This window comes from Lepidochelys olivacea (genome assembly GCF_965140295.1).
Source record: "Lepidochelys olivacea isolate rLepOli2 genome assembly, chromosome: 25".
Classification (NCBI taxonomy): domain Eukaryota; kingdom Metazoa; phylum Chordata; order Testudines; family Cheloniidae; genus Lepidochelys; species Lepidochelys olivacea.
The window spans coordinates 16,949,838-16,972,637 of record NC_140435.1 but is presented as its reverse complement, the minus strand read 5'-3'; the positions used below and the strand labels follow the sequence as shown (position 1 = coordinate 16,972,637).

The 22,800-nt window shown below is 40.5% G+C and overlaps 1 protein-coding gene across 3 annotated transcripts in view; it reads left to right on the top strand.

Annotated features, from left to right (window-relative positions):
* The window catches only part of GATAD2A (GATA zinc finger domain containing 2A), a 90,920-nt gene that overhangs the window by 23,148 nt on the left and 44,972 nt on the right, over nt 1-22,800 (top strand). For all 3 annotated transcript variants that reach the window (XM_084614697.1, XM_084614699.1, XM_084614698.1), the window contains exon 2: nt 4,096-4,173. The gene's annotated coding sequence lies outside the window, so the exon portion shown is untranslated. The remainder of the gene's footprint in view (nt 1-4,095; nt 4,174-22,800) is intronic.

Below are 22,800 nucleotides of genomic sequence, written 5' to 3'. Positions count from 1 at the left end.
ATAGGATGAGTTTTTTTGGGGGGGTCAGGTAGTTGGTTGGTTGATTTCCTCCCCACCTCAACCCCCCATTGGTGTAAACTATATCTGTGCAATGGGATTGTCCTGGCATAGCTCTGGTAATTTAGTTATGCCAGGATAGTCTCCACTGTGTAGACATATCCTCAAACTAAGATCTCTGACAAATCTTTTGCTGCTGGGGAAAAAAAAAAATCAAGTTAACTATGCTTGTGCCTTTCAGTAAAGACTTTGTGAAGATGCATGACTTAATGTAGTTTTTAATAGAGACATAGTGTTTTGTCCTCTGATGAAAGCTGAATGGATTTAATACCAAAACTGAGGCAACATTGATCAATGAACTGTGGGCCTAGTTAAGGGATATATTATCCTCTGCAATCCATCTGACTTCAGTGGCATTTCAAGGACATTTGTTGCTGAATTTGGCCCAAGAGGCTTTGACTGGGGGTAGAATAATGAATTTCTGTTGCACTGTTACAACTTGTGGTTACCTTTTTAATTTAATAAATAAATTAGTAGTTCAAGTCTGTCCAGTAGCTCTTTCCATGTTTACACTGCTGTATTGTGTATTACTATTTGTAGTCTTTGATTGCAAAAGAAATATTTATTATTGTCTAAGCCAGATGTTTGGGATGCAGCATGGAATACTTCAAAGGCAGCTGGCTTCTCTTTAGTCTATACAGCATTACTGAAACCTTATAAAAGCACTGAAGTAGCAATGGCAATGATTTTCAATTGACCGGTAATTAGAAAAGCATTGGACTAATAGGATGAGCTATACTTAGTAAGGGTTGTCCTTTTTGTTTAATCAGGACCCAGAAACTAATAAATACTTGTTCATATAGTCTTAGGCAGGGGACTTTGTTGTTTAACTATGCTTCCATAACAGTTTCTTTAAACTGTTGAAGCCTATGTTAGACTCTGCTTTATCATCTTGAAATTAAAAAAAAAAAAAAAGACGCTAAGTACCCGACCCAGTTTTGTGTGTGTCTGAGCACACTGACCCTTAGTGATGTAGCTTGTTTGGTCACTAAACTAATAGAACCCAATTTAAGTGTGCAGGGGGATGTGCAGAAAAGGTGTGCTGCTTTCATACCATCTATTTTTCTTTCATCCAAAGAGAGACACTGGCATCAATTGAGCAGTCAGCAGTTACCCTGCCTTCCTGGACAGAAGAAAATGGTTCTGGATCTTTCTGAAGAGGGAAATGACTCAGAATTCTTGGTGGCTTAGCAGAAATTGTAAGCCAAGCTTCCAAGGAGGAGTTTTGGTGCTCAGTGTGCATATTATTCTCCACCTACAGTCCAGTACTGATGTGCTTAACCTTTGGAACTGATACTATGTTATACTCCCAGCTAAATTTCTGGTTGCATCTTTTTACTTTTTGGTTTTGTTTTTAACTTTTCATACAGTACACATGGTAAACTATAAGGTGGGGGGGAATGTTTGAATAGATTATGCAACTTAAGTGGCTGTCCCTCCAATAATATGGCAAAGTTTGTTGTTTTTTATTTAAAAAAAAAAAAAAACTTAACTGTTCAGTGGGCTGTGTAAATAGGAATCAGGCTACTAAGTGCTTTAAAGCATTTAGTAATGCAGTGTGTGAAGGATGAGAGAACTTTTATTTTTTTAAAAAACTGTACTACCATAAACATCTATGGACATACTTCTGAATCCACATGACCCTTTTGTTGCAAGACTTGCTGTTTTAGGGTGAGGATATATTTCCATATGTTAGCATTCATTTTAAAGTATTGGTGCAAAACATTTAATTAAAAAAAAGAGTACTAAAAATAATTATCCAAAGTAGAACAATAAGTTGGGTGAGATGCCTTTCTAAGGAACAGTAAAATTAAAGGGTCTTCTCCCCATTCCTCCTCACTGCCCCAAGTCTGTCTCCTCATTTATAACTGACTGTGATTATCCTTAAATCAATGCATTCTCTTCCATGAGTAGAATCCTACTAATGTCAACCCTTGAACTGCTCTGGAAACATGAGCCAGTCTAAAGAGCATGAGCTAGCACTTCTTTCTTCTCCTCCTATATGAGGAAGCTTCTATAAGAAGTTACCCCCCCTTTCTCCGTATGTGACACTACGGAAACTCCCACTGTAAACTGTGGTTATAATCTCAGATGTGACCAGTCACGTAGATAACCTGTTTCATCTGCACTGTGGGGCGGTGGTTTGCATTTACCATTTTGTAGCCGTTCTTTCCAAGTCACTTAAAACAAAAAAGTGAAATGCAAAGATTTAAAGTGTTAGCATGGGAAGTTGCTGCCAAATAGGTGACTGTATAGCCTCTCAAGTACTTCGCTGTTTTGCCAGTTCCAAAGATGAATCTGTTCATTACATTCAGAGATATGGGTAGTTAATGCTTGAATAAATGTTAAGATTTTGGCTTCAGTAGTATAGAAATTTCTGGATGTAAAGTCAGGTGAGCTATTAAATATTACATTACCAAATTTTGCTCCTACTCTTTGAATTGGGTAAAAAGAGAGGGAGAGATTAGAGAAATCCTGTTTTTTAGGCTGCTTTTCTGTGTTACACAGCTCAAGGTTTTTGTTCATCTGGCTAAGTACAAAGACTCTTATGTTTTTGTTTGTCCTTGAGAAATCCTTTAAATTTAATGAGGAGTCCTTGTGGCACCTTGAAGACTAACAAATTTATTTGGGACTAAGCTTTCGTGGGCTAAAACCCCCTTCATCAGATGCATGCAGTGGAAAATACAGTAGGAAGATAGATATACACAGAGAACATGAAAAAATGGGTGTTGCCATACCAATTGTAATGAGACCAATTAATTAAGGTGGGCTATTATCAGCAGGAGGGAAAAAACCTTTTGTAGTGGTGATCAGGATGGCCCATTTCAAACAGTTTAAATCTAACAGTTTAAAATTTAAACATTTTTAAATCTCGTGTCTCTTCTGCCATTAGCAGCCATGTTCATGTCACAGGCCCAACTAAACTAAACGATACTGCACTGGACAAGTATTGCCTTGTTACATGCATCTGGCTAAGTTGTCTCTGCTACTAAAATGAGTCCACTGGTTCACTGGGTACAATAACAACTGAAACCAGCTGGAAACCTTCCTGAAATAAAGCTGTTTTCCCCTGTTCGTCAGTCTTGTCCCTGTCCTAAATCAAGCATGCTGGTGTAGGACAGTGTTTCATAGGCACTGTCTCAAGGCTAGGGGACGGGGACTTAATTTTTTTACAAAAAAGGTCTGTCTTCTAATACCCATCCTCCACATGGTCTTGCCCTTTCTTTGGCCAAGGGGAGGGGGAATGGGTGGAGATGGGTAGTGACAAAGCCACAGGACTTCTTCGTAGTGAGCTCCTACTGTGCTAGTCGTTGGTGTGACCCGATATGCTGGCATAGAGTCTCATCCACCTAAAGGGAAGCTATTGATCAGAAACAGGCATGTTGTTTCCAACTCTAACAGGTGTTTGGATCAAACCATTTATTATTAAGAATTTAAGAGCATTGGGCTACACCCTGGAATATTAACCTAATGTGGTGCTGGGATTTTTGTGACGCAGGGTGAGAAACACAGTAGCTTCTAAATACTTCTAAGAATTGTATCATTTTAATCTGAGCATAATACAAAGGCTGTGGCTACACTGGCAAAAATTGGACCTGTAATTCTCCACCTGTGGAAGCTGTAGTGTAGAAAAGTCCAGGTAAAACTACCCTCTTGTTTTATCCTTGGATTCAAGTAACTAAGTTTAAAAAGCTCTATTCCCTTCATCAGTGACTTACAACTAACAGCAGGCAGTGCATGTGGGAAGTCTTGAGCTCCCCTATCAGAGCAGTTAAAATTCTAAATTTAGAAAACATATGTTTGTTGCATTTTTCTTTTTTCTCTCTATTCAGATGTATCCTTTTGTTGCAAATTGGTAGTGGTTGATGCTACCAGGTTACAGAAATAAAATAAATTATAGCTTGAAAACAACGCTTTCGTTGAGAGGATGGGGACAAACTCTGCCGTTAAATTCATTTTCTGTTGCCAGTGAGGTTTCATCAAATGCCTCTATAGTCCAGCTCGGGGTGTACTAAAATATCCCTTCTTCCTCCCCAGAACCTTCATTGCAGGCATATTGCCCAGCCAGGAGAAGTGGACAAGATTCTCTTTGGAACCCATGAACTTCTCTGACAGGTAGGAGTTGCTCTATAATGCTGTGTTTTGTTATGGTAGGTAGCATTTTGCAAACTCTAACATCCATGGGAGGTTGGGGGGAAAAGTCAATTTCCCCCTTTTTTAAATAGGGAACTTAGGCCTAGAGAAGTTAAATGACTTGCCCAATGTGACAGAGGAAGTCTGTGGATCCTGAATTCCCACTCCAGTGCCGTAACAATAAGAACATCTTTCCTCTCTAGTTAATCAAAACCCAAGTGAAGTAGATGAATATCCCTAATTTACAGGTGGGCAAACTGAGGCCAAAAGACATTTCAGTGAGTTGTCCTTACTGTTTCTTCAGCTGGGCAAATCACAGCAACTGCAGTATATTTTCAGTCCCTGAGAGCATGAGAAGCAGGAATGTAAGCACAAATTCCACTTCCCCCTGAATCTTGGTCAGAGTAATCTGTATGGTTTAAAGGAAAGTGTGTATGAATGGGAATGAACTCCTGAGTTTATATCTCTGCTCTGCCAGTGCATTCTGGGCACCAGAACTGGGGACACACTCATCCTGCCTCAGCCCTAAGGGATGGACTAGACGACCTCTTGAGGTCCCTTCCAGTCTGACCTTGCTATGATTCTGACCATCATCTTAATAAAACAAATTGCAGCGTTTTCCCCCATAAACCTGACTGCAGGTGCATTAAGAATGATTCTGTTCCCAGTTAACAAAACAAATCCCAGATGCTAGCATCTGTTACATAAAGAAAAGGAGGACTTGGGGCACCTTAGAGACTAACCAATTTATTTGAGCATAAGCTTTCGTGAGCTACAGTTATAGCTCACGAAAGCTTATGCTCAAATAAATGTGTTAGTCTCTAAGGTGCCCCAAGTCCTCCTTTTCTTTTTGCGGATACAGATGAACACAGCTGCTACTCTGAAACCTGTTACATAAAGGTAATCCTCACTTTTTCCAAGCATTTTAAAAATTAACTTTGCACCAAATTTTAAAAGCAACATGTTACAAACAAGCTGACAAATGTGAGGCACTACTTACCTTATGGTATGACTCCCATTCTCTCTTTCTCATATGTTCCCAAATCTGGACAGTGTGGCACTATGAAAAGAATCTTGAGAAGCAGAAATGATGATTTTTTTTTTTTTTTTTTAATTTGGAGTGGGGCGGGAAGCAGTGGACACTTCTGGGCAAAAAAAAAAATAAAAGTAACCTCTTCACCTTTCATGAGACCAAAAAGTTAAATGAAATGGGAAGATTTTTCACTAATATGTAACATTTAAGCTACTAAGAAACTGGACTCTTGGTGGAAAAACTACATGTGAAGTAGGCTGCAGTTAACTGTTTCTGCTGGCACACCTTGGTATTCTTTACCGTAAGGTCATGTGAATGTTTCAGTCCTAGAGTTTTCATATGGTGATGTAGACCTCTACAGAACATCTGAAAAGCGTGTTTCTGCACAATTAAAGAGAGACTGTCTAGTCTGACTGCCTGCATAATACAGGCTATAGGACTTCTCTGTATTAATTCCTGCTTCAGGTTCACTAGCTGTGCTTGAACTAGAGCATATCTTTTTCTAAAAAGTCCAGTCTTAATTTTTAAATCAAGAAGTGATGGAGCAACAACAACAACTTGATAAGAGATTCCAATGATTTATTATCCTGAGTGTTAAAAATCTGCACATTCTTTCTAGTGTGAATTTGTCTAGTTTCAACTTCCAGCCATTGATTCTTCTGACACCTTTGTCTGCTAGCCTGAAGAGTCCTCTTGTCCAATTTCAGTTCCCCAGGTACTTGTAGACTATGATCAAGTAACAATTTTGACTGTGCTTCATAACTGCCATTCTGTGTTTTGAAATCTCTTATAATGCTGCAGCCCAGACTTTTGAGGTTTCAGCAGATTTCACACCCACCTGTCTTTTGGCCTGATCCTGAGATTATTTTTGGGGAAAAGGAGTCAAATTGATCCCAGCATAAGTAGTGATACTACATGCCTTCTAGAAATACATACAACTCCTTAGCACAAAGCCATGGGTCTCAGGACAAAAATATGAGGGCAACGCTTTCATTTTATTTAATAATGATTTAAAAAAAAGGGAGGGTGGAGGAAGTGGAGAATCCCTTTTAGGGTCAGCACCTTTCTCTGGGTCTCTGTGTGCCCTGCCTTTCTACCTTTTTGCATTTTATGTCTTGGACAGTGCTGAATACACAAGATAAATGATCAAATAATAATGGCTTAATTATGAATCCTAAAAAATGGTCTGTCCAGCCCAGGTCCTTCTCCAATAATACTCTGCTCACATTCAGGCAGCTTGTGTGCAAAAATGGGAATGTCTCCCCTGTGTTCTTTATTTCAGTGTGCATTGCAGAGATTGCTAGATAAGCTGTTGACTTCATGTTAGTATTTATTTGTTGCTGTGACTCTGACTTTACTTATAACATTTTCAAAGATTTTCACTTGCTATAAACCCAAATTTCCAAAGCACTGAGAGTCTCTGTTGGGATGCTGAGCGTATTAATCTCTCACTAAAGAAAATGGAAGGTCCTAATGCTGCTCTGTTCATTGATCAGTGTCTCTAATAAGGAAGTGTGAACTTAACATATTTAAATGTTTTCCTAGAAGTTTGTCTAGGAAACACTGCTATTTTTCTTTAAACTGGTCTATAAAAAAGAAATTAAACATTTTAATTTACATGTGAGTGAAAGACTCCCTTTATTATTATTTATTATTAAGTCAAAATCCCACTATTCAGAGAATTCTCACCAGGTAGGTAAAGACAGTGCCTCTAAATTGTCCTTTAATGACCAAGGAGATGGAGATCAGTAAAGAATTCCTCCCGGTCATTCATAAACTAAGGATGAGGTTTTCTGTTGCTTAGAAATTAAGTCAGGCCACATATTAAATAGTAGCTGCTTAAAGTTTATTTTTAGCTTTATTACAGAGAAGGCTAACTTATTAATATGAACAAATTTATTTGATGGTTGGAGAATGTCTGATAAAGTTTTCTCTATACTCCACCTATTTCAAGTGTCCTGAGCTATATTATTTTGTCTTTATGTATAGAATTCTTAGTATAGTATTTTAATGTTGTTTTGCTGTGTCTTATGGTAAGGTGGTCATCTCTGAGCTTGTTTAAGGTGCTTTACCAAAATGGAGAACAGATCATAGTGAAAATCTCCATCCCAGAGGTGAAAACCTGTGGGTACAAATCTTTGCCTCAGAACATAGGAAAAACCCTTTTCCAGCACAAGCTAGGAAATGTGTGTCAGGATGACACAATCATAGCTGAATGTTATAAAATGTCAGGCTGTGTCCTCTGGCTGAGTGTTGAACACCCATGTTATTAAAACATCTAGGGGTAATGTGTGTCTGTGATGTATTATGTGATTTGAAAAATACTTAATGGCTTTTATGTAGTTCACAGTTGAAAGAAATATGTACTATCAACGGCATCTTGAAGTTAGAATGTTTAGCATTTTCAGATGGGTTCTGCAATTAATGATAGTTAAAACAAGAACAAAATGTATTAAATGTTTACTACAGATACTAACATTACATGAGACGATCTAATTTTCCGTTAATGGAAGGCCCACTCCTAATCACTATGTACGTTAAGAGTCGATTGGATTATAGGCTTCTTAAAACTTGGTGCCAAATTCTGCTTTTGATGTACTGGTGCAGCTCCACTGGCTTAAAGGGGGTCATGCCAGTAGAATAGTTACCGAATTTGCACCACAGGCAGCGGTATTGTTACTCCATGGGAATTCGGCTAGGGAAGTCCCTTTACCATTCATGTATAGCAGTATGAAGCTCTGAGCTTGATTTCAGAAGAAATACTTAAGGTATCTTAATAGAAATGTTCTAGAGTAATTTTTTTGTCAAGTTTAAATTTGACAACTGAATTACATCATAATAACCAATTTTAAAAAAAAAAAAGAATTGTGAGCTGTTGCATTGTGAACACAATGTTTATATTAAGTCCACCTCATGATGCTTAGTTATTGTGACGGAAATAAAGCTAGCTTTGACAATATAGAAAAACAAGTTATAGAATGAGTGGATTACCATAGATGTGTGCTCCAAAAAACACAAGAAGATTAGTAGTGAGTTTACTGTAGCAAAGCCGAAGACTGAATTCTTCCCTAAAAAACATTAAACCAGAGCAGCGTGTCTGTCTTTAGCTAATTTGTTGGACTGGGGTCACCACAACGTTCTCTGCGATGGTTGAAATCTAATGGCAGATCATAAATGGTCTACTTGCACATTTTATTTTTTCTTTGCTAGCAAAGTGATGGTGACTTAAAACTTTTTTTTTTTTTTGAAGTGTCTTAGCATTTTTTGTGTAAAGTGTGCATGACAACTTCCTAGGCAAGTTCTGTTGCTTTTAATCCTAGGTATTTAATGAGCCTAAACAAGCTTACTTATTTCCCCTGAAACCTATAAAAAATTCATAATCCAAAAGGTGATTCCCTGAACAGATTGGTGTGTTCATTTCTGACTCAGGCATGGTGAAAGTATGGGACACAAAGGGTTAAGGTCTGCCATTTTGTTATGTAACACCCTTAATGGACATATCCGTGAATGGCACCAAAATGGCAGGGCTTAACCCTTTGTGAGCTGTAGTGCCTTGCAGTCAGAAATATGCATCTCAGAAGCTAGGTTTGTTCTTTAAAACTGAGACTTGGATTTTTATTATTTTTTTTTATTATTATTTTTAAGATTTGTTTTAAGTAGCATGTGGCCTGCTGATTAGTTCTTTTGCTTCAGTAACAATACCAGAAAAACTTTAAACATTTTTAAATTTTTGTTGATAGTCACTTTCATGCCATAGAACTAATCAGCTTGCCTTTGGTTGCTACTTTTCTTATTACTGAATTGATAAAATAAGGAAAAGATTTTGAGTTACCAGACTGCATCCATCTACGGTCTGTCTAAGGCATAAAGTGACCAGTGTTCTAGTCCTAGATTTCCTAGATTGATTTCTTTAAAAAGAAAAATTAATTCTTAACTCTCACATTGGCTTTGTTTATAAAGGGTTTCTTAACAATAAATACATAAATGGGGGGGAGGGGCATTGTAGTGGCAGCATCTTGGCCTTTGGCTTTTTTTTAATGTGGCTGATAATTATCGTGGCGCGCTTTCTTTTTTTTTTTTTTTTTTTTTTTAACTTAATGTGGCAGATTTCTGTGAAGTTCCTTTCACTGGGAATTAGAAAAACAATAGTAGTGATTTAATGAGGCTAGAATTAAGTTGGAACAGTCCATTGTTATTATTACCCCTTGTTTCCCCTGGTGAGTGGGGTGTGAAGTGGGGGACCCTGGGCACTCTTTCTGATGAAGTGGGTTTTAGCCCACGAAAACTTATGCCTAAATAAATTTGTTAGTCTCTAAGGTGCCACAAGGACTCCTCGTTGTCAAAGCTCTTGGTTACTTACACAAGCTGCACTTCAAGGGAAGCCTTTCTAGGTTTTGAGTCTAACATGGCGTATGGGAGTACTACAAGTCAATAAGTTAACTTTGATCAATAACCAGCTACTTTTAGTAAACAGACTGCAGTATTCTTTGAACATCTTCACTTAGGGAGATGCACTCAAATGTTGCTTGACCTGCTTGTTTCCTTTTCTAGCAAATTTTTCCCCCCCACAGCCTCCTTGAAACAGTCCTAGGAATAAGGCTCATGCATCCAAGGAAAAAATGTATTCAGTCCTTTTTTTGGCTGTCAGCAAATTCTACATAACTTATCTTACCCTTAGCATACAGTTTTTAAAGGCATCCCTAAAACTCTTATGTAGATGGTCTGTACATTAATAGCAGAACAATACTTGCACCTTGTTCTCGTTTGAACCATTATAGCATCTGCTTTGCCAGAATCTGGCTGTCTTAACTTTGCACTGGAGAATCTTTTTCTGTTCAGTTTCAGCTGAGGTTTAGACTCTACACAAAAGGTGATGTTTATGTAATGGTTATGAGAGGCTTTCTATAGAATATTCTGTGGTATGGCTTGAATTTTTTTCTTGACTAATAATGACTAGGAATCAGATGTGCTTACAGCTACAGGAATTCACAGAACTGCATGGGTGGCCCCTGGCTTATATGAGGTTGTGGAAAAAAATGTAAAATACGCTACATCTGATGCAGTACTGAGATCTGTAAAATGTATGTATTGATGATTGCAGTTAAGTCATGTGGGTATATTATGAATATGTTATGTACTCTTAAAATTGCAAGTGGCTAATATCCTAGTACACAAGGAGATAGAAATATATACAATTTCAAGTCTTGAGAGAACTTATTTTAACAGCTAACTTGTTTGTTGTTTTTTATTGGCAAGCATGAGTGAAGTTAAGCAGATTCATTCAGTAGCATATCTGGTCCTGTAGAAACAGTATATAGCTGAAATTTCACCAGCTGTTCTCATGAGACAGCTGTTGGCGATCTAAGCTTATTCACTTTTTCCCCCTCTCCTCCTCTTCACCAGTTCTGCTTTGTCTTCTCATTCCTCAGTATTGATAGCCAACTGATTAACTTTAGTGAAATAGAGCTCTACTCCCCAATGGGTGGTGCAGGCAATACATCTCAAGTTTTATATTTCTTTGTATGACAAACAGCATTATATAAAATACTTGCTGTGCACTTGCATGCGAAGACTAGCTTCCTGTTTTCCTGGACTTGGTTTCTTAGACTATTCCGTGCTGCCCATAGACTCTGAAATGATGGGGATATTTCTATTTACAGTATCTTTTTTCTGTATTTTTAATCTTATTTCCCTAACCTCCCTCCCCCCACCCCCGAATCTTTTTTCCCCCCCTCCAATTGCAGCATAAAAGTACTATATTTGGCTTTTCACTTGGGTACTGCTATTCCAAATTCCTGGCCTTAGTTTAGAAGACTTTGTAAATTTCAACATGAGATAAAGGTGGGGAGAAAGAAATAATGTTGACTGGGACTTTCTTACTTAATACTATAGTCTTTGTAAATAAAAATATAGTAATCCAAAATGATCAGTAGATCTCAAGTCATTCTCTATCTAATAGGACTACCACCAAAGGCTGGACAAATGAATCGGGGAACACTGCCGCCACTTAATTCAGCAATTTAGTTGTTTACTTCTCTTGTTTAATCCACTCCTTTTGCTGGAGGGGGTATGGGGAAAGGAGCCCTAAAAAATAGGGGGAAGCTTTTTAAAATGCTTGATATGTTCATTTGCATTAAACTACCCAAAATGCTCTTCCAGCAATTTCATATTTGAGTCCAAGCTACAGGAGGTATGAGAAATCTATGTATGAATCACAAAACCTCCTTTTTTATGCATTTTTTTTTATGAACACCAGTCTTACAAACGACCAGTTATACCAACTATTTTTTCCTAATGGTGGGGGGGGGGGGAAGAATCGCCTAACAAAAGTGATGTTGATGAAGAACAAGAACAGTGGGGGAGGTTTAGGTTGGATATTAGGAAAAACTTTTTCACTAGGAGGGTGGTGAGGCACTGGAATGCGTTACCTAAGGAGGTGGTAGAATCTCCTTCCTTAAGAGTTTCTAAGGTCAGGCTTGACAAAGCCCTGGCTGGGATGATTTAATTGGGGATTGGTCCTGCTTTGAGCAGGGGGTTGGACTAGATGACCTCCTGAGGTCCCTTCCAACCCTGATATTCTATGATTCTAAGTCAACATCCTTGCTCATTCTGCTGCCTTCAATGTATTGGAAATTGCTTTGCCATTGTCTGAAGAACAAAGCGATATAGTGAACTATACTACAACTTGTGCACTATATCTACTGTAATTTTGAGATGTTCAATTTTAAGAACAGGTTTCAGAGTAGCAGCCGTGTTAGTCTGTATTCGCAAAAAGAAGAGGACTTGTGGCACCTTAGAGACTAACAAATTTATTTGAGCATAAGCTTTCGTGAGCTACAGCTCACTTCATGCATCACAAAAGCTTATGCGCAAATAAATTTGTTTAGTCTCTAAGGTGCCAAAGTACTCCTTTAATTTTAAGAACTTGATCCCTAATTAGCTCGTAAAATAGGGGCTCTACTGTATATGGAATACTCTTCTGCAGCCTCTGGGGTACTTTGCCCCACTCATGGTTTGACTTTATATAGGTGGTCCACCATATGCCTTATGGTGGAAATTGGAAAGAGGAGGAATCTTGAACACATGTTCTCCTCTTCTTCCTCCATAGGAAAGGTGAAGAGGAGGTATGTTGTATAAATCTGGGAGACATATCACTCCTACAGATTATATATGACCTAAGAAAGCATTTTAGCTAGAAGAAGAAGAAGAAGAAGAATCCCTGAAATTCCAAATTCATCTTGGAGAATGTTCATTAAAGAATGAAGTTCATTTTGTCCAGCAAGAACTAGTAAGCAACTCCAGTTCTTAGTGAACCTAGACACTGCTTATGTTTTATGACTTTAAAATACTACATTGTATCCTACTTAAAATGATGTTCAGATGTCCATTGACACATGGGTATGGGTAATTATGTTACATGTGGCAGTCCAATTCAGTCATGGTTCCTGAGGGAAACTATTTCTCCTGTCACATAAAAACATTTGGCTTTACTGGGGTTGAATCTAGGGCAAGATTAAAAACAAAACAAAGAAAAATTGTTACACAAGCATGTCTCTGAACTTTTTTTAAGCATGAGAATACCTATCCTCTCTTTTCTCCCCATCCTCCATGCTGATAATTCAGGATCAGCCAAACAAACTTCCACCAACTTTCAAAGAAAGAGAAAACTTAAGCTTTGGGCTGAGAAAGCATGGGATTTCAGCCCAGAGATAAGTTAGGTTTTTTTAGTAATTTGTAAAACTAAGAAAAAGGGGGGCTGAAATGAAGTGTCTCCTCAACTGTTAACTATAGCATTGCTATTGCTTCCCTCTGGTACATGAAAATCAAAAGTTAAGATACTGATTTCACAGACCAAATCACTTCTGATCTGTGTCCTCATGTTAGTTATAGGAAGCCACATGAATTTTAGCTGCAGGCTTATTTTTCTTGATACCTAACAATATTGCATTGTAGCTTTAAAAGTGTGCCTGAAGTGATGGCACTTGTGTTAAGGGAGGAAAATAATATACAAGAAATTGCTAGGCTTACATCTTTGCTTTACTTCTCCCTAATATGATGCTCATCAAACTTTTTACTTCTGATTCATATTCTAATCTGCAGCTAGAGAAAATACTTTGTCTTGAGTGCCACCAAAAAAAATCTAGATGAACTGCCTAGGAGTAGCTTACGTATCTTTTTTGGTAATATTGGTTGCTGGTTGTGGTATAGGCTTACACCATATAAGGGCACATTTTACTGCCTGGTATGTAGCCCTGATGAGATCTTCCATGGTGCATGGTTCCTCCAGGAGCCAGCAGACTAACAGATGTTCCATGGTTTGTATTTCACCACAGTCATGTGTTCTGGGTCATTGGAATAGCCTCACTTCTGCTTATTGACCTTTGACCTGCCAACTCTTGTTCAGAGGTGATTTAACAATCTCAAGGCTGACCAATCCTTCACACGTGAGGGAAGGCATTTGGTAACATCTGTATGCATTATGATGTCCTCATTGAGTATTCTGAGCAGTGTGCGCCACAGTTCTAGTTGTAAAAAGAAAAGGAGTACTTATGGCACCTTAGAGACTCAAAATTTATTTGAGCATAAGCTTTCGTGAGCTACAGCTCACTTCATTGGATGCATTCAGTGGAAAATACAGTGGGGCGATTTATATACACAGAGAACATGAAACAATTCCAATTGAATGTTATAATTCTTGACGTCTGATTTTGTGTCCATTTATTCCTTTTACATAGAGACTGTCCAGTTTGACCAATGTACATGGCAGAGGGGCATTGCTGGCACATGATGGCATATATCACATTGGTAGATGTGCAGGTGAACAAGCCTCTGATACTGTGACTGATGTGATTAGGCCCTATGATGGTGTCCCTTGAATAGATATGTGGACACAGTTTGCAACAGGCTTTGTTGCAAGGATAGGTTCCTGGGTTAGTGGTTCTGTTCAAAAACCAGTTGGAGAACGCTTCAATCTCTCTGGTCACTCGATTACATACCTAAATGTTGCAATACTTCAACAAAAAAAACTTCTAAAACAGACTCCAATGAGAGACTGTTGAATTGGAATTAATTTGCAGATGGGATACAATTAACTTAGGCATGAATAGAGACTGGGAGTGGATGGGTCATTACACAAAGTAAAACTATTTCCCCATGTTTATTCCCCCCCACTCCTCACTGTTCCTCAGACGTTCTTGTCAACTGCTGGAAATGGTCCACATTGATTATCACTACAAATGGTCTCTTCCTCCTCCCCCCCCCTTCCGCCGCTGGTAATAGCTCACCTTAAGTGATCACTCTTATTACAGTGTGTATGGTAACACCCATTGTTTCATGTTCTCTATATATATAAATCTCCCCACTGTATTTTCCACTGAATGTATCCGATGAAGTGAGCTGTAGCTCACGAAAGCTTATGCTCAAATTGGTTAGTCTCTAAGGTGCCACAAGTCCTCCTTTTCTTTTTGCGGATACAGACTAGCACGGCTGCTACTCTGAAAGTTCTAGTTGTGTAGCTGTCAGTGATTGTTTGTTTGATTTTTATTTAAGCAGTTCTGTTGCCATGATGAAGCTTTTCCTCAATTTTTTTCAAGCAGCCAACTGCTGTGGTGTGGCCATGTAGCAGATGTCTGGTATCTCTGACCTGTCGTAATCCTTCAGTTTTGCTTGTGACCTCTCTCCTGATATCTGTTGAAGCAACTCCAGTAAGCACATAAAGGCTGTTCACATTTGTTGGTGTGAGACATCCTGTGATTTAATGGTAGCTGTCACTCAGAACAGGATCCAGCGTCTTTGTGGAGCCAATCTTTCCCATGCTGGATGTGCATATTTGGCCATTGAATAGCTAAGTGCAGGTGCAGTGGTTCTTACTGTTGCTGCGTTGGTTCCCCATATTGAACTTGCAAGCTTCCTCACTATGTTGTTCTGGGTGCCAACTTTGCCTTTTGTCTTCTCCATGGTGTGCTTTGAAGGAGAGAGTGGTTTAGCATCACTCCAAGTTAGACAGGATTCCAGCAGTGGGCAAGTGATAACTCAGTATCATCTGGAAGGGGGTGTCTGTTGGCCTCTCAGTGAAGATGGAAGGGAGTCACTTGTGATTTGGCTGGGTTGGTGCACAGTTGATTCTTGATATAATAGACTGAGAGCCCAGACACTGCCAATGTTAGTGTAGTTTCATTCTGGGCAAGATCGTTGGCTTGGGCAGTGATGCATAAGTTGTCTGCATAGATAAAACTTCTTGTGCCAAGATGGATCAGCTGATCATTTGTATTGGTGAGAGTATGTTCTCTTGTGGTAGGTTGTCTTTCTATTACCACCGTCAGCTCTGCTTCCTGCATAGTTGGAGGTAAAAACATCTGTTCTCTAGTTGCAATTGTCATTGTAATTGTCATGAGGTGGTGGTCTCTTGTCATGGTGGTGTGTATTTTACGAAGGAGCCTTTGGTGATTTACTGTGTTGTATGCTGCTGACAAGTCAACAAACACGGTACCTGTTACCAAACCCCTTTTCAAAGCCATCTTTGATGTATTGAGTGATGTATAGCGCTTGCCCAGGCAAGTCATGCACTGGTCGGAATCCAGCTTGCTCTGAGATTAGGTGCTTTTCAATGAGTGATAATAGGTTAGGATGAGAGGCTCATCCAGTTTGCAGAGGTGACTTAGTGGTATAAGCCTGAAATTCTTTGGTTCTGTTGCATCCTTCCCTGGCTTCAGGAGTGTCACAACACGTGCTCATCCCCCAACTCTTGGGTACTTTGTATGTGGCTGAGCATGTGTTAAACAATTTGAGTACCCAGTTCTTTATTGCTGGTCTGAAGTGTTTTTTTCATTTGTACAATATGAATGTCATGTAGGCTGGCAGCTTTGCCATTCTTGAGGACATTAATTCTGGAGGTTAATTTGAACATTATATAATGTGCCCGGGGTGCTGGAACTAGGGGTGCACACTCCCTGGCTTGAAGTGGTTTCCATCATATACAGGGTTCACAGTTTTATTTAATGGAGCAATTTTTATAGTAGGGGTGCTGAAAGCCAACGCCACTGACTGTGTTGCAGAATTATAATTCTTCTGGTGTTCTTGCCACTTAAGTCCTATCTTGGGCTGTTTGTTCAGATCGCGCACACATTCCTAGAAAATGGCAGGGCACTGGTCTGCAGTAATATTGTAGTGTTGCTCTGACTTCCCTGGGTGGCTATCCTTTCTTGCTTACTGCTGTTAGTCATGTCCACACTGAGATTCTGCCATGACTTCTGTTTTTCCTCTTTAGTTCAGAGACCAGGTCTTCGCTAGTTGCAATGGTCTCCTCCGCTAATAGGTCTGCTTCGAACATCCGCTTGTATTTTGTATACCAATCCAATAACTCAATGTTAGTCCCGGCCTTGTGGAATATGATTATTTGAGAGAGTGCAAACCACGCTGATAAGCTGATCGTAGTTTTCTGGTATTGGTTTGGTCTTTCTTACAATGGCATCGAGGTAATTAGTGAAGCCCTTCCGTTCCACTTTCTTAAATTGAAACAGTGCCAGAATGGTACTGAGTTTGGCATTATGGCTGCATGGAGTTGGATGGTGATGTACTGGTGCTGCAAATGTAGAACTGGATCCAAACTAAGTTTGTTCAGCAAACCAGCTATGCTGTTGCTGACAAATGCCAGACTTGGGTTGCAGCCTTGTTTCCATGGGCAGCTGTTGAAAGAACTGTGGAGCTTAGGGTTGTGAATTAAGTTCAAGTAGCAGGAATCTGCCCGCAACTCAACTAGTTCACCATTTTCATTAGTCATGCTATAGTTCCATTTGATACTGTGACTGTTAGGATCACCATTGATCCACCTGCGTTTTGTTACGTTCGAGGTTGTGGGCTAGCAAACTTGAATTGCTTCCATGGCAACTTGTAGACAGGCATGCTGGAAATGCTGTCAGTGTCGACAGTCGGGACTTCAGTGTTCTTATTATTGGTCATAGATCTTGTGCTGATAAGATCAGGTTTGACAAAAATGGCACTGTGTATTGCCCTTGTGGTCTTTTAGTTGGTTGGTGTTTGGTGGTGTATGCAGCCTAAGAGTGGTGTACTCATGCTGAGGTGATGCAAACAGAGTATTCTGCTGTCTAGACTAACCTTGAAATCACAAATTGTAAAGAGCAGTACCCTTCAAGGGAAGGCATTCTGTGTGGAGGAGAAATCTTTCATTTCTTATATTACTGTCACTTTGACTTATGGCTTTTGAAAAATCATTTTAAGAAAAGTTGAATTATGCACCTGTTCAGTAACAAAGTTACACAGGTTTCAGAGTAGCAGCCATGTTAGTCTGTATCCACAAAAAGAAAAGAAGTACTTGTGGCCCCTTAGCGACTAACACATTTTATTTGAGCATAAGCTTTCATGAGCTACAGCTCACTTCATCGGATGCATTTGATGACATTACGCAGATGCGTTACACAGACGCAGGCAGATCTCTATACTTCAGAGCTTCCTAACTTGTGGTCCATGGGCAACAGAAGACCTGCAGAACATTTTCTGGTAGCTTATGGAAAACTGGCTGCTTGTGTGATGCCAGTAGCTGCTCCTCCTTTCTAGTTGCTAAATGGCACTAAAAGACCACTAAATATGTCTTAATATTTTTCTGTACAAGTAATTACTGTACTTGCTATAGGTGTTACAGGTTGTGAATGGAAGAAGAGGATGATCTGGGAGATCGTAAGTGGGTGGGTGGAGAGAAGCAGGTAGCCTATGAGAGAGACACTGAAAATATAGTCCACACTATGGGGATAAATTGAGAATGACTTCTTTACTTTCAGTAGTAATAAATTGCTAGTGCTTTTTATCTCTCATATTTGGTCACTGTTGAAGAGTTCCTAAAATTACACATCACCTAGTACCTCATCTGGTACCTCTGCTTATCTACTTTAATTACGTGGGTTGGTTACTTAACGACTTCTTAAATTTTGGCAGCAATTCTTGTGGTAGTGGAGGTGAGGAGGAGTAAGAAATAATATTGGTTCCAAAGAATCATTTGAAATAAACTACAAAGTATTTCTAACCCCAAAAATGATCCCTCTATCAGTTCTAGGCTCATTATTTACAAGTCATTTTTTGGCAATGGAGAACAAATTTGCCATAGAAAAGGTGCAGTTTGAACTCTCATATACAGGCCCTCTGTTACATATAGTTTCCTCAACAATGCAAACTTTGACAGTCACACCACCAAGTTAGGTCGACGCAAGGCGACTTACAATCAACCTACGTATGCGTATGCCTACACTCGAATTTGTCACTTACTGATGTAAGTACTCCATTACAGTGACACAGTAAAACCACCTCCCCGAATGGTGTAGAGCCATGGTCGACCTACTGAGGTTGACACAGTGCAAGTACTGTATAGACACTGCATGACCTGTGTCAACCCTAACAGTCCTCCATGAGCTGTCCCACAATGTCCTGTTCCCTGTGACACTGACCACTCTTGTCACAACTTTAAACTCCACTGCCCAGAGGTCAGAAAGACCAAAAGCCACTCAACTGACCCTTTACCCACACCCCATGTTTTTTGTAATACCTTTCCTGATTACCCACCTTGGCAATCTCATCTAGTAGCTCACCCTTGTGGGCAACTGCTGAACCGACCACCAGCTCCACATATGAGATGCTCTCCCACCCAGAGTAGACAGGAAGTATCTGATCTCCTGGGCCTACATAGAGAGGAGGCTGTGCAAGCACAGCCATGAACCAGCTGTAGAAACATGTACATCTAGGAGCAGATTGCACAGGTAATGCAGGCAAAGGGATGTGACTGGGATCAGCAGCAGTGCCACATAAAAGTAAAGGAACTTTGCCAGGCATTCCACAAGGCAAGGGAGCACAACAGATCTGGCCTTGCACTGCAGACCTGCCGCTTCTACAAGGAACTGCATGCCGTACTTGGCAGAAACCCCCATCAGCTCCCCACAGACTACTGTGGATCATGGTTCCCTCTAAGCCGGGCGCGTGTGCGCACGCACGCAGATCTTCAACCCCGCGCACACGGCGAAACACTGCGTGCACTCCAGCTTTTGCAGCAGCTTTCTTTTTTTGCTTCAGCGACTGCACAGAAGACGTTTTTTTGCGCACACGGCCTGTTAAAAATTAGAGGGAACGTTGCTGTGGATACCTTGGAAGACTTCCTGACCCAGAGACCCTTACTGTGAACAGTGAGGAAGAAAGGGAGTTGAGGGGAGACACAGTGGAGGACTCTAGCCATGCTGCAAACCAGGACCTGTTTGAGGCTCTGCCACAGTGTAGCCAGTCCAATCAGGCGAACATGGAGGAACTCAAGTATTTGTGCACGTGTTTTCTTGTTGTGATCAAATTTAAAGATGGCACCAGCCCATCCCTAAGCTAACAAACCAAAGGTATCCACTCTTCATTGTTTTAGTTTTAGGAGAAGAGGTAGATGTACAAGAAAGAGCTAGAATTGGTACCTGCTTTTCATTCCCCTGTTGGGTTAAGTGGAGTGGGCAATGCAGTACACTATGTGCATAGGTACATTCCTCTTATCCTCCTGAGAAATCTCTATGAAACTTTCATGGAGATACTCTGTAATCTACTCCTGAAGGTTTCCAGAGATGACTGCCTTATTTCTTCCTCTATGGTAGGATACTTTGCCATGCCACTCCATGAGGAGTTCAGCTGGCACCATTGCAGTAAACAAGCTAGTGGCATGTAGGCCCAGGCAGCTTCAGGATGACAGTAACAGCTGTGTTCTTTGTGCCTCTGTGACCCTGAAGAATGAGATATCAGCTAAAATTATCACTGCTCGTGGAAAATAGTGCAAATATTCAGTGCCACTGCCCTATAGTTGTATCTGTGGAATAGGGACTGAAATTATATAGCGTCTTGCAACAGAAAATCCCCATCATCCCTTGATCCTGGTACCATAGCTGGGGCTGGAGCTGGAGAGCTATGCTGTGCTGAAGGGCTCCAAAGCTGAAGTGTCAATAAGCATTTCTTGTGTTTTTTACAAGAATAAGAAAAGGGAGTTTAGAAACTTACTTTCTCTTTCCACTGACTGTAAATCCAGTGATACACCTGTCTGTCTTTATCAGCAGCTTCTGACTTGGTGAGTGCCCCTTCCACTCACAGAACACATGACCATGAGGACAAGAGAGAATAGGATTAGGGAGGACATGGCTCTCAGGATCTTGCAAAACAGTATTTCATCAGACTGTGAACTAAGGGCTTGGCATGACCGACAGCATGAAGAAAGACCCCAGAGGACAGGAAAGGCCCATGAGTCCCGGCAGGGCAAGGAAAGGGAAATGCAGCAGGACATAAAGGGTCTTCTCAGTCAGCAAACCCAAATGCTCTCAGACTCTTCATCCTTTGCAGCCCTTGAACTCAATGAGCATTGGTCCTTATATCTCTTCCCCTCCCTCCCCCAACATACTATATGGTATCAAGGGACCCATCAGTGTCCCCTACTATTCTATGCTGGGGGACAGCAAGGAAAGCCACAGCTTCACATGCACTGACCTATGAGAACACAGTTGTCTGTTGTGGCTACACATACAACTACTTTTGTGTACTCAAATGGATATAAATGTTTACATCCTTTCTAATTTAAAATGATCACCCCTTTAATTATGTTAAAAATTGTATAACATTACCTGTGGGGTTTTTTGTGTTTTGAATTTCTGATGTTTTCCACCACACACACACACTCAATTTAATTACCCAAAAATAGAACTTTATCTGTATCTTTACTAGTTCGCAACAAATATTGCGATAGTGATTATCAAAGACAACAGTACTTGTAAATGCACACCAAGCACCACAGAATTCATAGCTTCAGGAAAATACCCACTCATTTGTGCACATACAGCAAACCCTACACAGTTCTTAGCAGCACCCACAACTCCAGGCTCAGAGAACCTCCAGCACAGAACACTACTGCAGCTGACCACTAAAGGGCTCTTTCAAAGCCTCCCTCAGCCGCATAGTTCCATATCAGGCTTCTATAATAGCCCTTGTATCTGGCTGTTGAAACTCAGATGACTGCTACACCTCCACCTGGTGGCAGCTTTCTCCCTTTGCCCCACAGTTGTTATGCAGGACACAACAGGCTGCTGTAACCATTGAGATATCTTTCTCGCTGAGATCCAATCTAGTGAGTAAATACCGCTAGCATCCCTTCAGTTTACCAAAAGCACATTCAGTAGTTGTTCTGCACATACTGAGCCGGTAGCTCAGTCTTTCCTTGGGGCTGTTGAGGTGGCCAGTGTACAACTTTGAGCTGGGGAATAAAGGGTAGGCTGGGTCTCCTAGAATCACTATAGGTATTTCAGTATAGCTAGTTGTGATCCCCCTGGTTGGGAAGGAATGTTCCTGCTTTCCGAAGAGTCCTGTGCTCTTAAAGAGGTGAGTGTCATGCACATTCCCTACCAGCCCACATTGGGATTGGTGAAACATAGATTCATAGATATTTAGGTCAGAAGGGACCATTATGATCATCTAGTCTGACCTCCTGCACAACGCAGGCCACAGAATTTCCCCCACCACTCCTACAAAAAAAACCTCACACCTATATCTGTGTTATTGAAGTCCTCAAACCATGGTTTAAAGACTTCAAGGAGCAGAGAATCCTCCAGCAAGTGACCCGTGCCCCATGCTACAGAGGAAGGCGAAAAACTTCCAGGGCCTCTTCCAATCTGCCCTGGAGGAAAATTCCTTCCCGACCCCAAATATGGCGATCAGCTAAACCCTGAGCATATGGGCAAGATTCATCAGCCAGATACTACAGAAAATTCTTTCCTGGGTAACTTGGATCTCACCCCATCTAATAGCCCATCACAGGCCATTGGGCCTATTTATGAATATTTAATTACCAAAACCATGTTATCCCATCACACCATCTCCTCCATAAACTTATCGAGTTTAATCTTAAAGCCAGATAGATCTTTTGCCCCCACTGCTTGTCTTGGAAGGCTATTCCAAAACTTCACTCCTCTGATGGTTAAAAACCTTCGTCTAATTTCTAGTCTAAATTTCCTAGTGGCCAGTTTATATCCATTTGTTCTTGTGTCCACATTGGTACTGAGCTTAAATAATTCCTCTCCCTCTCTGGTAGTTATCCCTCCGATATATTTATAGAGAGCAATCCTATCTCCCCTCAACCTTCTTTTAGTTAGGCTAAACAAGCCAAGCTCCCTAGTGAGCAACCAATACTTGCTTAACCATAGAAAAGTAGCCCTTTCTGTTTAGGTAGTCTGGCAAAGTGGGCTGGTGCCAAAATAGGGATAGGCGTGCCGTCTTTTGCTCCACTGCCATTTGGGAACCCCGTTGCTACTGATCCATCCAGATTTATTGCACATTGCAGAGAGTCTGAGTCCTGTATAGCAGTAGATGACTAGTGGCCCTATGTGCTTGGATAATGGCCTTCAACTGTGGATTCTCCAACTCCAAAATGATTTCCCTCTGATCAGTAGCAATCCGATGTTGTAGGGTTCAAAAGTGTGATCACCGCTTGCTTGTCCGCTGTCACTGCAGCACTCCTTGGGTGTCCATGCGCTAGAGGGCTGGGGTGGGCTCAGCACATGGATGCATCT